This window comes from Psammomys obesus, unplaced genomic scaffold (genome assembly GCF_907164565.1).
Source record: "Psammomys obesus unplaced genomic scaffold, mPsaObe1.curated_primary_1811, whole genome shotgun sequence".
Classification (NCBI taxonomy): domain Eukaryota; kingdom Metazoa; phylum Chordata; class Mammalia; order Rodentia; family Muridae; genus Psammomys; species Psammomys obesus.
This window is the reverse complement of record NW_026596040.1, coordinates 37,454,178-37,468,824: the sequence shown is the minus strand read 5'-3', so window position 1 is coordinate 37,468,824 and position 14,647 is coordinate 37,454,178.

Below are 14,647 nucleotides of genomic sequence, written 5' to 3'. Positions count from 1 at the left end.
GGTGGTGGTCAGGTCTCTGTCTGTGTTAGAAATACAAAGCAACAACTTCTTAACTCTGGGTGGAGAAACTTAGGGAATAAATCCAGAGCACAAGGTTCCTTGCTCTCTTTGTGGGAGGCTGGCTAAGGGAACGGAAGCACAGCCTGAGTCTGCTTGTCCACCACACAGCCTCTTCAGCTGCCATGGCATCTTTGTCCTGTCGCAGCTCCAGGTCTTGTGCACGATCCGTGAAGCATTCACCACAGAGTTGAGGTTCCCCTCCATATGAGCAGGAAGCAGCTGAGCGTCCCCTGGGTTAATCTATTCAGTCATCATCAATGCATGAACCAAGACCTGTGACTATATTTGACACTTGAAGACTTGAGTATCAACCTGTGGCCTAGGAACTCAGTAGCAGCTACATAATGGAAAACAGAGAAGGCAAGAGAGCACAAAGGTGAGGTCTTTCTGCCAGTTCCCTCTCCTGCTCAGGAGCCTCCAATACGTCTTCCTCTTCCATCTCACCCCAGAGCCACCATGCTTTTGCTCACACACTGGCCTGTATTAAAAAAAGAAAAGCAGAGGCTGCACTGAGCACTGAGCTGCCTGGCCGGTCTGCATCCGGGATGACTTCAGCACGAAGTCTGCTCCCAGCTAGAGACAGACAACTCTGCTCTCTGACATTCCTGAGCCAAGGCCTCATCACTCATGCTATCATGGATCGCATGCTACATGGATATCCTCCCAGGCATCCCATTGCTTTCCTGCCTTGTTGCTCTGGGAAAGCCAGGAGCCTTTTCTCTTTCCCTCCTACCTCCAGCCTTGAGTTTCCCTTTCATTCATCAAAGTTCCATCCCTGATAAGGTGAGCAAAAGCAGGCTGTTTCCACAGCAGCTCCATACAACCAGCAAAAAGGATGTCAAAACTAAGACACTCCTAACAGCTTCACACATTCTCGTGAAAACCTGACTAAACCAGAGCCTTCTCCAGCGAAACTCAAGGCCTTAGCCAAGAAGGCACACCTGTTACCCCAGCAGCCCTCCACCTTTCCTCAGATGGGCGCCTGGACAAAAAAAGAGTCTTCCCTGAAGAAAGCTCAGCATTGCATTCAGTCAGCTTGGCCTTTGGTGACAGGTCAGTCCCCTTGTTTATTTCCTAGGGTTGCAGGGGTGCCATGCTGGTACACAGTCCACCTCCAAAAAGGAAAATCACTCTGTGGGGAATGTCAATGCTTGAGCTGAGGGGACAGGGTCTACATTCTTATTGAAGCCCCCCATTCCTGGCTCTTGCCTACATCTGCAGGCCCCTGACTGAGGTGCGAAGATGATGAGTAAGTAGAGGGAAGGAGAAAGAAGAGTGGGTATTCTAAGTGCACCAAGGCTTCTGCACAGTCTCTGGCACCAGGAGACTGTCCACCCTGGCCCCCAGGCCTAACATCCTCTGTCCCCCTTGCTCCCACTGGATTTAATGAGGCCTTGGATCAGGAAATCACTAAGAGCTTTGTGTGAAAAGTCAGGCTTGATGTTGCTATAAAAAGAAGCAAAAATAACAAATGCGACTTTTCATTTGTCTTTTACTCCATCTGATTTAGCACACACCTCCTGTAACAGCTACTTGGCCACCTTTGCCATCACTTCCTCCCTCCGATATACTTGATTAAAATAATGCTTGCTTCCAGGGTCAGCCTTGCAGCCACAGGTCTAGGGCTTAGCCCAGATAAAGTGTCCAGCGTGGCTCATCATGTTCTGCCCACTCTCAAGCACTCAGAGGTTAACACTGAGTGAATAAACCTGGGGATCCACCTGGGTGGTGTTGGACACTCCTGAGGACAAGCTGAGCTACAAAAGCAAGAGAAAAGGCATGGAGAGAGCCCCTAACCAGACACAGCACTGAGATCATTGTTGGATGAGTTGTCAGCATGTTGTGTGGTATGGGCAAGTTGCTTTCCCTCTCTGAATCTCAGATCCCTTATCTGTAAAGTAGGGCCTTTGACAACCTTTCCAGAGCTGGTCCATGGCTAAGCTCCTTGTACATTTATCACTATCCTAAATCAGTTTCCTTTGCCTCCCACATCAACTTAACTTGGCTTGCCCTTGATTTAGCTGCCTATTGGCCTGATGTCTGGCCTTATCTAGGAACTCTGGATGTCTTCCAGCCACTAGGGCCAATAGAAGTTTGTTCTGCCCGACCGGAAGTTTTTTTTTTTTTTTTTCCATCCTGCCTTCAAGCTCCCCCCAATGTCAATCTCATGTCTTCTTTAAATTCCTCATCATGGTTGAGCTTAAACCCCTGCTCAGATGTAGCTCATAGGCAGCTCAGTCTCCATGTGGGTTCCCTAGTAAGGGAAGCAGGGGCTGTCTCTGACATGAACTCAGTTGCCTGTGCTTTGATCACCTCCCTCGGTGAGGTGGCTTTACCAGGCCACAGAGGAAGAGGATCCAGGCAATCCTGATGAGACCTGATAGGCTAGGTTCAGATAGTAGGGGAGGAGGACTTCCCCTATCAGTGGACTAGGAGAGGAGGATAGGGGGTGGGAAGGAGGAAGGAAAGGTGGGACCAGGAGGAGAGGGAGGGGGGTACAACTGGAATACAAAGTGAATAAATTGTAAAAAAAAAAAAATAATGATAATAAAATAAATAAATAAAATTTTAAAAAGATCCCTCATCATGGAACTGGAGAGATGGCTCAGCAGTTAAGATGGGATATTGCTTTTGTAGAGAACTTGAGCTCTGTTCCCAGAACCCATTCTCATAACCACCTTTAACTCTAACTTCAAGGGATCCAATGTTCTTTTCTTGATTCCCTGGTCACCACACTAATATGTACACATACCCACACAGACAGACAGACACACCTATTCATTCTGTTTCTCCAAGAAGCCTAACACATTGAGTAACTCACCCCTTTATTTATGTGAGTCAGTTGCTGAAGAATCTGTGAGAAGGGAGTTAGCATCTGCACATGCTTACCTGTCATTCTTGCATTTTCCTTCATGAAAAGTCTGTTTACATACTTAATAGATGACAGGTGATAAAAGACAGATAAGTAACAGGTGATATATACATTAGATAATAGATTGCTTTTAGCTGATTGATGATGGAGAAGTTTTATCAAATAAATGTGACTTGTAAAATTTCCCCCTAGAATGTGACTCACAGTTTCATTTTTAATGCTATTTTTGATTATCAGAAAATTTTCATTTTGATAAAGTCAAGTCTATCTTTTTTTTTTATTCCTTGAGGCTTTTGTGTTCTAAGAAATCCCCTATAATATTGCAAACACACTGGTATTTTGAGAACTTGACTTATCTTTTGTAGATACATGATGCAGCTAAAGTTATGTTCATATGTGGTGTGAGACAAGGGTTGCATTTCACTTCTGTCCTTATTAATATAGAATATCCACCTTATTCCGATACACTTACTGATAAAATATTCTTCCCCCACTAAATTGGCACTTTCATTGAAAACAAGTTACTACATATATGGATTTATTTCTGAATTTGATGTTTTATTCCATTGATCTACTCAACTATTGCTATGTAATAACAATTTCTCAACATAGCTTTCTAGTTTTTCTTGAAATCTGAAAGTATACATCCTCAAACGTTAGTCTTCAAGATTATTCTGGAATCACCTTATCAATTTGTACTTATAGAATTCTAGTAATGTCATTTAACAATGTCAAATCTTATTTACCTTGTCTTCAAAATTATTGGCTTAGAATGCATGTCTATCTATCTGTATCTTTATCTGTCTTTATATCTACATCAGTCTATCTATGTATCCATTCATTTATTCATATCTTCTTTAGTTTCTCTCAAATAGTGCTTTGTTTATTCATTCACTTGGAGACAGGGTTTTATGTACCTTGAATTGGCTTCAAAGGTTGTCAGTGAAGACAACCTTCAACTCTGACTCTCTCTGCTTCAATCTCTGAGATTGCAGGGGTTCACAACCAGAGCCGATTTAGGCAGTGCTGAGGAGCAAAGCCAGGACTTCGTGCATGCTAGGAAAACACTCTACCAACTGAGTTACATCCCTGGCCTGATTTTTGAACACTTTTCTATAAAATATTAAGAGAGTGCAGAGTTCCCACATATTCAACCTGGGTCCTTTGCACAAATAGTGAGTGTGCTCTTAACCGCTGAGTCACCTCTCCAGCCCCATCAAAAAGATTTAAATACTCACCCCCCCACACACACACACACCTCAACCCTTACCTGTTTTCCAAGGTTCGGGTATCACTTCCCTCTCCCTCCAGGACTGCAGGAGAGCTGCAGCTCAGCCTTGCTGCTGTCAGGTCACCCTTAGCCACTGTAACAGCAGAGTAGCTACATATGGGTGGATGTAGCTCAGACTCAGTGGTTTTACTAAGCTTTTAAACTTTTTTTTTCCAGACAGGATTTCTCTGTGTAGCCCTGGCTATCCTGAATTTACTTTGTAGACCGCACTGGTCTTGAACTCACAGAGCTCTGCCTGCCTCTGCCTCCCCAAGTGATGGGATTACAAGCGTGCACTACTGCACCCAGCTGAACATGTTTTAAACTCATTAATTCATATATTTTATGGTGCTGGGGGTTGGATTCAAGGCCTCATGCATGCTAGGCAAGCCTTTATTAGTTAGTGATATCCACAGTTCCTCAAGTAGTTTTAATCTGCATTTGCCCAACGAGTAATGGTGTTAGATATACTTTTTTTTTGGAACAAACAAGTGTAAATTTATTATACAACATGGCTACAGAGAAATCTGTTGAGATGTCACATGCTTTAAAATAAAATTAAAAAATAGAAATATTCCATATTTTTCTTTTCTTTCTTTCTTTTTTTTTTTCTGGATGAGGCTAATTAAATGCCTAACTTCTTCTTTGTAAATGTTCTTATAAAAATACTGTCTTTTTGTTCCTAGATGTCAACACTGCCAATTTATATTGGTGAACATTATCTATAATGCAAAGAATAAAGGTCAGCACAGATGATAAGGGAGTAATACAAAATATATCAAACTGTTAAAAAAAACAAAGTTAGGTTTGTAAAGGAGCATGGGAAGAACAGAGGAGGCTTCCACCTTTGGGTCACTGTCTTCTAGAAATTAATCAACTCTGTGTTCTCGCTCTGTCACATGTAACCTAGGTTAAAGGCATTTTCCACAACCCACAAGTAATGGCACATGTCTGTAATCCCAGTGCTTGTAGGTGGAGACAGGAGGATTAGAACTTCAAGTTCACCAGCAGCTACACAGTAAGTTTGAGGCCAGCCTGAGCTACAAGAGACCCTAATCTTTTGTAAACAAAAAGTTAGACGTGAATAATACCCATTTCAAAAAATAGCAGCAAGAACAAAAGGCATTGCCATAAGACTGAATATTCACTAGACATTTTTCCTTAAAGAAAATTAAAAAACAAAACAAAACACTGAAGAACTTTTTTTTTTTAAAGATAGGGAGGTGGCCTCAGAAAGTTAAAAGACCTTTGAGGCCGCTCTTGACTTAGCTTGAGTCTTAGGTCCCATGCTAAAGGAAAAGAAGAATGGTAGCTATATCTCAGATTTAACTTGAACTTGAATGTTGTCAGTTCAGTCCAACTGCTTAGACTTAGCGTAAGAGCTGCAAGCCATACAATGCCTCTAAAATGTGACAAGGTAGGGACTTTACTCCATAAGGGGAAAACAATAAAAACAACAACAAAACAAAACAAAACATAATACAGTCATTTCTTGGGACTCAGCAGGTGAGCAGACATTAATCTCAAAACAAATAAGTTCCTGTTTCACAGAGGTTAGAATTCACAGTATCACAAAAGAACCTTTAATAAATCCACTTCCGACAATTTGAGCCCTCATGGATGTTCTTCTAAGGTAATTGTTTCGCTATTCTGTCGCAGTTCCCATGTGACAGCATCTCAATTTCACTTGAAGATTATGGATTTGTATTTGATAAAAGTTGTTTTCTTTAAGAGTTAGTATAATCCAAACATTTCCCATGGCTATTTTTTTTAATTATTATTTGATCTTTTGGGGTTTGTGTCTTATCATCTAGCCTAGTACCTGAAGCTTCATTCACCTGTGAGTTCTGACCTGTGTTTTAGTCTACAGACACAGCCTTGACTTGACACTTCTTCATTTGGAAGCTGGGTCTTCTCTACCCAGCCCCCCCACACACACACACTTTCTTCTTCTTTCCCTCCCTTCACCCCTTCCCTTTATTTCTCTTGCACTTTGAGACAGGTCTCATTTACTCCAAGCCGGACTTGAAATCGCTCTGTAGCTAAAATGACTGTGCACTTGTGATTCTCTTGACTCCATCTTCCCAGTGCTGGGACTCCAGGTGTGCACTCCACTCTCGTCTGTACAGTGCTACCGATGGAACGCAGGGTTTTGAACACTCCCGGCAAGCACTCTGTTACTGAGCTACATCCCCAGCCCCACTTTCCATTCTCTTGAGTAATTCCTCTAGTTCACTGTGTCATCTCAGACTGACCAGCTTCCAGTCTGCATCATTTGTTCCAGTAGCTCTCGTGTTCCATGCTTGCTTGGCCCAGCTCATATTGTGTTGCCATTTAAAGCCCAGATAATGTCACAAATGCAAATGGATTTTTCTTTTAAGCCTTTATGCCAATGTGTTAGATCTCCCTTCCCTTGAAAACTCAATGGAACAGGAAGGGTTAAATTGGGGTTGGGGAGGAGAGGGCACATGATAAAGGATGCAGTACAGGAAGGGACAAATAATACTAGAGTCCTTTTGAAAGTCATGGAAATCTATTACTTTGGAAGCTTCATTAGAAACACAAGTTAAGATGGAGTTCCCTTCTAACAGGGTAACAGTACCCCTACTAGGCATCGCAGGTTATTAAGAAGCCCAGTTCTGGGTATGGACCACTTCTTTTGGTATTGTGGCCAGTGCAGCCTCACAAGGTCTCACATCCTTCCAAACACTACAGGTTTCTGCAACTGCTCTGGGTTACCCTCTAGAAGACATCATATACTTTGAGTTATAGAACATGAGGAATCAGGCTGGTACTGACTTGGAAGCTTCATCACTACTGGCTAGCTTTCGTAGTGCCAGAAGGTGCCATACTCTACCAGGGGAGGAAAGAGATCACCTGTCTTACCTAGCGACGAACCCTGGAAGCCACAAAAATAACTGGTCTGACAAGACATGCCTGCTGTTCCTACAAACAGTATGGGAGTATGCAATAACTAGATTTAAGTCCTGCTTTCCAATATGAAACCCATACCTGGGACTCTTATTTTTGGCCAAGAACCTGTGGCTAGACAGGCCATGGGTTCTAGGGGAGAACCCATTACTATTATTCTACTAAATGAGCATAGTATTAAACTGAGTCCTAATGACTTAGCACCAGTCTTACAGATTAATGCATCTCTCAACCCTCATCAGAGAAAATTTTATTTACAATAGATGTTGACTAAGAGGTACTCAATAACTAGCCAAAATGCAGGAAATGAGACCATGGAGTGCTCAGCCCTAAGTGGAACATTTAACAACACACAACACACACAGATACACAAAGACACACACACACACACACACACACACACACACACACACACACTCCTGAAGCTTAGGGATCATTGTAGAGGAGGGGACCAAAGAAACATAAGAGTCAGGCCATGGAAGGCTAAGAAAACAGTGTCATGTAGACAAAGGACAGCAGCACATTGAAGTTCAGAGGAGTGACAACTTGCAAAAGACCTGTGAAAGCCCAAGACAGACCAACTCTCAACATAGAAAGGGAAGTTGGGGACAGAGCCCCAACCCTAGACAAGAGGCTTTCAGCAATTGAAAACTGCTGGGAGAGTCAGTTTTCTCTAAAAGTGCAGCCCCTAGTGAACTGACCACACTCCAGTGGAAGGCTACACATCCAAGTGTGGGTATCCCAAACTGGTCTTGATGGGTTTAAAAAGAAAAAGTACATAGAGTTGGGTGGGCAGAAAAGGAGGTGTGGATTGAAGAAGAGTTGGGGGATATTATCAAAACACATTATACAAGATTCTCAAAGAACTAATAAAATATTTTAAAAATATATCAGACTTTTCTGAGTTTCAAGGCACAGCTTCACTCTGGGAACTTGTTCTGGATGGCTCGTAGGCTCAGTTACTGAAGTAGGTTTAGGTTTTGAAAGGGTGCGTGGGCAACAAGAGTGTATTGTCCCAGAAGGATTGGCAAATGTGCATTTGCAGAACAGGCTGCACTGGCCAAGTTTTCACACTCAAAAGACAATGCTCTTTGAGTAAAATTTGGCTGAGGTGGTATCTTTCTAACGTTTTTTTGCCATTTTCTCCTTTACCGTGGAGTACCCAGTTTGAAGCTCAGCTTTGTTTTTTTTTTTTTTTTTGTGAGATATTTGATCTTGTCCTCAGTTGCTTGCTGAGCTGTCAGGTCAGTGTAAAAGTCTTCTAGGACACCAAGCTTTCTGGTTTTGCACACAGCTTCATCAGACTGTTCCCTTTCCCTTTGAAGCTGGGCCTGCTGTTCCAGGCTCTCCTTAACTTCATCTACACTGAGGCCCACCCTCTGTATATTCTAGCTGCTCCTCCAGAAGAGCCCAAAACTGGGCTGTTTAACTGTGGACTTTCCCCCCACCCTTCCTTACCAGGCCATGGGGAGCCAGACTTCTCTCATTTTTTTAAACTCCCAATCATTTTGTTTTGTTTTGTTTTGTTTTTGCCTCAAGTGCTATTTCTCTGGAAAGAATATCTCAGATAATCTTCAGCTTGTGTTCTCCCCAGCTCTAAACATGGAATCTTCCCTTGAAGATCTTTTTAAGATTAAGATAAGTGTTTGCCTATTTGAGCCATTAAGCATAGGGAGAGGTGGCCTCTAAGTTCACAGGCTGGTGACTCCAAGATAACTCACCTGGAGGCTTCAGATAGCTTCCTGCTAGACTGCACATTCATTCAGAATCTATTATTTGGTTGAGAGAAGCGATCCTGAGTGTGACAATGGATCCTTATAGAAAAATAAATTTTTTCTGTCTGAAAAGAAAATGTAGGAGCTGGTGTCAGGACACTCTTAGTCCTGAATATATTTAAGTTTGGTGAGGGGGACGTTGTTTGTTTGAGGTAGTCCTGGCTGACCAGGAGCACATTATAAAAGCAAGCCTGGCCTCAAACTCACAGAGACCTATCTGCTTCTGCCTTGCAAGTGCTGAGATTAGAGGCATGCAACACTCCACCCAGCCTCTTGTATATTTACCCACACATTTTATTTTATATATTTTTGGAGAAAAATGGAACTTTTGTAAATATTTTTTTCCAATTTCTAGCTCATCCTTTCATTTTTCTCCAATGTCTGTCTTTAAAAGCTCAGTATACCTGTCTAAATAGATATTAAAGCATCGAGCTAAGGAATCTTTCTGCATAACAAAAACATGTAGATACTCCCTGCTTTGTTTTTCTGCTATGCATTTCATGACTCTAGGTATTCTATTTAGGCCTATGATCCATTCTTTTCTTAATAGTTTCCTCCAGCCATCTTACTTTGACATCTGACAAATCTCAGACCCCTTTTTAAGTGGGTGAAGTTTAAACTGTTTGCTTGGGCATGTTGCCTTTTTAGAGCAGTTTTACATCCATAGTAAAATTAAGGGCCCAGTGAATGAATGCTCAGCTTCCATCACTGCTAACACTCTACTAAGTGCTGTGTAGATCACAGTCTGGAACATTCCATCACCCAAAGTTCATAGTGTACATTAGGGTTCACCCATTGTTTAGTGTCCTTTTGATATATGTGTCATGGATGCCCTGTCACAGCATCACACAGAATAGTTCTTACTGTCTTTTAGACCCTCCCTCTATCCTTTGCCTCTGCGTGCCCTCCTGACCACTACTCCTCTTTTCACTGTCTGCAGTTTTTCCTGCTCCAGTTTGCCATATAGATAGAACCACATAGTGTGTGGACTTTACAGATTGGCTTAATACATCATTCTTAAATTTTATTTATTTTTTGTTTTGTACACATGGGGATGTGGGGGTTAGTGAATAGCATGCCACAGTGCACATACAGAAGTCAGAGGACAACGGAGGGAGGTGGTCCTCTTCCCACTGTGTGGGTCTGAGGGATTAGATGATTGTCAAAAGGCCTGGTGGCAGGTGCCTTTCCTGTTGAGCCATCTTGCCAGTCCATAATTTTTACTCATTTTTGTGTATATATACATATATATATATATATGTGTGTGTGTGTGTGTAGTGTATACATATGTGCGGATGTGTGAACCTGTCCATACGCCCAGAACTCAGAGGAAGATGTTGTGGCTGTCAACTTTCCTAGTGCTTCAACTCTTTAATGCAGTTCCTCATGCTGTAGTGACCCACAACCAAAACACATTCATTACTACTTTATCAGACTGTAAATATCTGATATGCAGAATATCTGACATACAATGCCCAAAGAGGTCAAGACCCACAGGTTGAGAAACACTGATATATACTACCCCTTTGAAGCAGGAGCTCTCTTTTGGAGCTCACCCTTATTCATTTTTTATTTATTGTTTTTTGGCTAGGCTGTCAGCCAGCAAGTCCCAGAAATCCTCAGGTCTCTGGGCTCCATAGCACTAGTGTGACAGGTATGCAGAAGACAGAGCGCAGCTTATTACCTGGGTCCTGGGATCCAAACTTAGACTTTGAATGGTGGTGTACCAAGTACTTGAACTCTTGGCTATTTTTCCAGAGAGAAGTGATGCCTTTCTTTTCTGACTGACCAATATTCCACTGTCTGGACATACCTTTTACTTACCCATTTACCTAGTGAAGGTTAGGTGCTTTCAAGTGTTGGTAATTTCTAACAAAGCTGTAAATCTTCAGGTACAGTTTTGTGAGATGTATGCTTTAAATTCATTGGGTAAACACTAAGAAGCGTGCTGGCTCTGTCATATGGTAAGAGCATGCTCATCTTCAGAAGAAACTACCAAACCAATGTGGTTGTAACACGTTGCTTTCCCATCAGTGAATGAGAGTTCCTGTTGGGCCACATCCCTCCAACATTTGGTGCTTTCAAAAAGAGGTAAAGAGAAGAAAGAGAAAAGCTGAAATGTTTGTGCAGTAAGGAGAGAGATTTAATGAGCAGTGCAGTGCATATGTTGGCTATATTAATTGCACAGCTGAGAAAAGTTGACATTTTAGCAAATTATCATGCAGCAAAATAGTAAGTCCAGAATTCTGATTTGTAGACCTTGCTATCATCCACAGGTTTCTGTGCTAATGCTCCACCAGGCAAGGTCTAGGCCCTTTACATGGGCCACTCCTCCTACCAATTTATAAGGTCTTATTTGAAATAATAAATGTCACCAAAGACAAGAGTGAAAGATTTGGAAGCAAGCTCAAGGTGTAAGTAGTTTTCAGCTATCGACACGATGAGTAATGAAGTCACAGTAAACTAGTAATTTTGATTAATTTCTTAAATCTAGTATTTAAAAAGACACAAGGGCAATAAATAGCTCAACCAGATGCTAAACCATGGTGGAGAACTGTCAGCAGCAGTGTAGAGCTTTTGGGGGATTTTTCCAGATCCTTGACCAAACAGCAGAAAAGAATTACAGGATGAACCAAAACGAAGGAAGTTTATTAAGACTAAAAGCAAACACATGGCTTAGATCCAAAAGCAGGCATTAGGGAAAGGGCTGCCTCTAGGTGTTTTCAGTGGTTACAATTCTGGCTAAGCTACCTTTCCCAATGGCTCAATTTACAAGGTTTAAAGAAACTGCAAGGTTTAAATTTTAAGTAAAGTTTAAAAATTAAGGGAAAAGGAGCACATTGAATCACTTCCTTTTTGTTTTCAATAATTTCCTTTTGGAAGTAAAAGTGTAAGGTTTTTGTTTACTTTTGAGGTGCACTGTCTAGGTTTAAGGCTGTGACTGGAGGGCTGATACTGTTTTAAGAGTCAAGGTCACAAACACTGTAGCCCTAGGTAAGCTGCTTTAGCATCAGTATTTAAGATGTCTTTAGGACTGCAAGCACTTTCTCTGTAGGCAACTGCAATTTTATCAGTTGTGTTAAAACTGCAGACTCTCAGCCAGATTCTGGTGCAAGGGTTTCTTTCCCTTTGCATGCATGTTGCTTTAGTTTTTTCCTATCTTTCTTGAAAATCATAATAATCCGCACAATCTGGAACGTGAACTGTATTGATTACTAATGGAACAGAAGAAAACACACAGTTCAAGGTTAGCATCAGCTACAAATTGAGCTGAAGGCCAGTTTGGGCTATGTGATTCTGTTTAAAGAGAAATAGGAGTTGTAGATGGCACAGTGGTGAAGAGCACTTTCTTCTCTTGCAGAGGAGCAAGCATCAGTTACTAACACCCACATGATAGCTACAACCATTTTTAACTCCAGTTCCAGAGAATCTGGGGCCCCTTTATGACTTCCTTGGTCACCACACAACCAATCCACAAACACGAAAGAAAAAGTCATACGCAATACCCATGCATGCGAAGTGGTGTGTATGCTTATTTAAGTTAAACTAGGTTAGATAACTGTTTAAAATTACTGCTTATCTACTTTAGAAGTAAGTGGTTAAAATATTTTCTCCAATTAAATTCCACAATAGATCAACAGAAAAAGCATTTTATGCTTATTTTTATTCATTAGTTCACTTATCAGCTGTTAGGGTTAGCAGTAATAGTGTTTCTTCGACTGAGATTATCCTTTGGTCTACACACACACACACACACACACACACACACACACACACGTCCACACAAATGTCCCTACACAAATGAACATAGCAACATTATTCATATCAGCAAACATTGGGGTAGCTCAAATGTCCATGATGAGAAAAGAAGCAAATGCATACTCAAGAGAGGAGCAAACCATATACACTTACAAATGGGTGATCCTTGAAGGCCTATGCCAAATTAAAGCTCCAACAAAGACCACATATTCTCATTCAATGTACATAAAAATGTTCAAAAAGGCACTTGAGACAGGTCTGAGGAAGGTGTGTACTGTGGATGGAAAAATAGAGTGGTTGCTGTTGAAGATGGTGTCATTTCAGGCTGTTTGGGATATACCTCTATATCTTGTCTAATATCTAGGGTAATCAAATCAATGGAAATGTCATTTTTATTTCCTTGAATGTGGGCCATTCCCAAGCCTTTCTAGCTCTCTAAATTCTCACTGGCTGGTTCAACTCAGGTCTTCTGACCAAACTCCTCTCCAAGCTGATTCAAACGCACTTCTCTTTACTTCTGTTTTCATCTGTGGCTCCTCTTCATTTTCTGGCTTGTTCTGTCTTCACCTGTGTCTAGCTTGGTATGTCTGCAACCTCTCTCTATAAAACTGTCCTGATAACCAACTCTCCATAAAAATTTCTCTCTGCCAAGATGTTCTCAAGCAGCCTCTTTCCTATCCTGTTCTTGTTGGGGGATATCCTATCTCTGACTCACATTCTGTCAAATCTTTCTCTAATTCATCATTTTGTTTGCCCCTGAGTTAGATGCCCCTTTCAAACAGGGCTCCTTCCTTCTGTAAACTAACTTTCAACTTCATTGTTTGGGGAAAAAAACAAAACAAAACAAAAAAAAAAAACGGTGTATACTAAGGGTATGTTTGAATTCCACCCAGATAACATAAATCTAGGTCTTTGGATATGACCCCTTGCCAGAGCAGCCATGTTTGCTGGATTAAAATTCCTCTACAGGTTAAGTTATTCTTGGTCCATTTAAAGTCCTGAGTTCAATAGTGGGTCAGTTTGCCAGCCTCAAGACTAAAAATAAAGTATATTTATACCTGCTACCTTCCTTCCAACTACCCACATCTATTACTTCTGCCACCCACCCTAAACGTTTTTTCTTTTCTCTACTGCTGTCACTGGAATTTTCAACAGGCATTACATTTCCATCCTCAAAACAAGCCACTTGCAAATGGCTGTCACTGTTTCTTCATTAACAAATACTTAGGGAATATCCACCATGCATGGCATACCATGTTACTGTAGGATACAAGCAATACCATCATGCTGTCGGAAGCTTGCAGAGGCTGTATGTGGCTAACAAATAATCACCATTAACAAGATATAAACAGAATGACGATTCTAAGGAAATGCTTCCTTACGATTGGGAAGTAAGAGTGTGTAGCTCAGTGTTGGAGTTTCTGCACCAGAACTAGTGAGAAAAACAACAAAACCCAACTAGAGGAAGAACATTAATTGCCAGCTTTGAGGTTTCACAGCCTGGCCCAACTTCCTGAAGTTCTTTCTCCTTCTTGTGCTCAGATGAAATGTAGTCAGCCATGACTTCATGACTATGATCTCTCTCTTTCTTCTGGAACTTAAAAGCAAAATAAATCCTTTTTTTGCTTTCTGATGGGGTCCTTTAACAAAGTCAACAGAAAGTAACTAATAGGAAGCTCTCCAGTGCTATTTCAAAAGGCCACTCAAGTTATCCCTCCTGGCAGACTTTTTACAATAGCAAAAGGGCAGCAACTATTCTGACAAATACACCAGTGAATAAACTGTAGGGTTGCAGGACCCTAGGTGGTACTGCTTGGTACCATGAAGCAGTGAAATGAGATGGAAACAAGGCTGGTTAAGGAGGGAATGGGCAACTATGACTGAGTACAATGTGCACACTACAGAGACAAAGCAAAATGGGCAACAAGGCAATTTGCACTTAACTGCAGAAATAACAGGGAAGGGCCTGGCAGTTCTTCC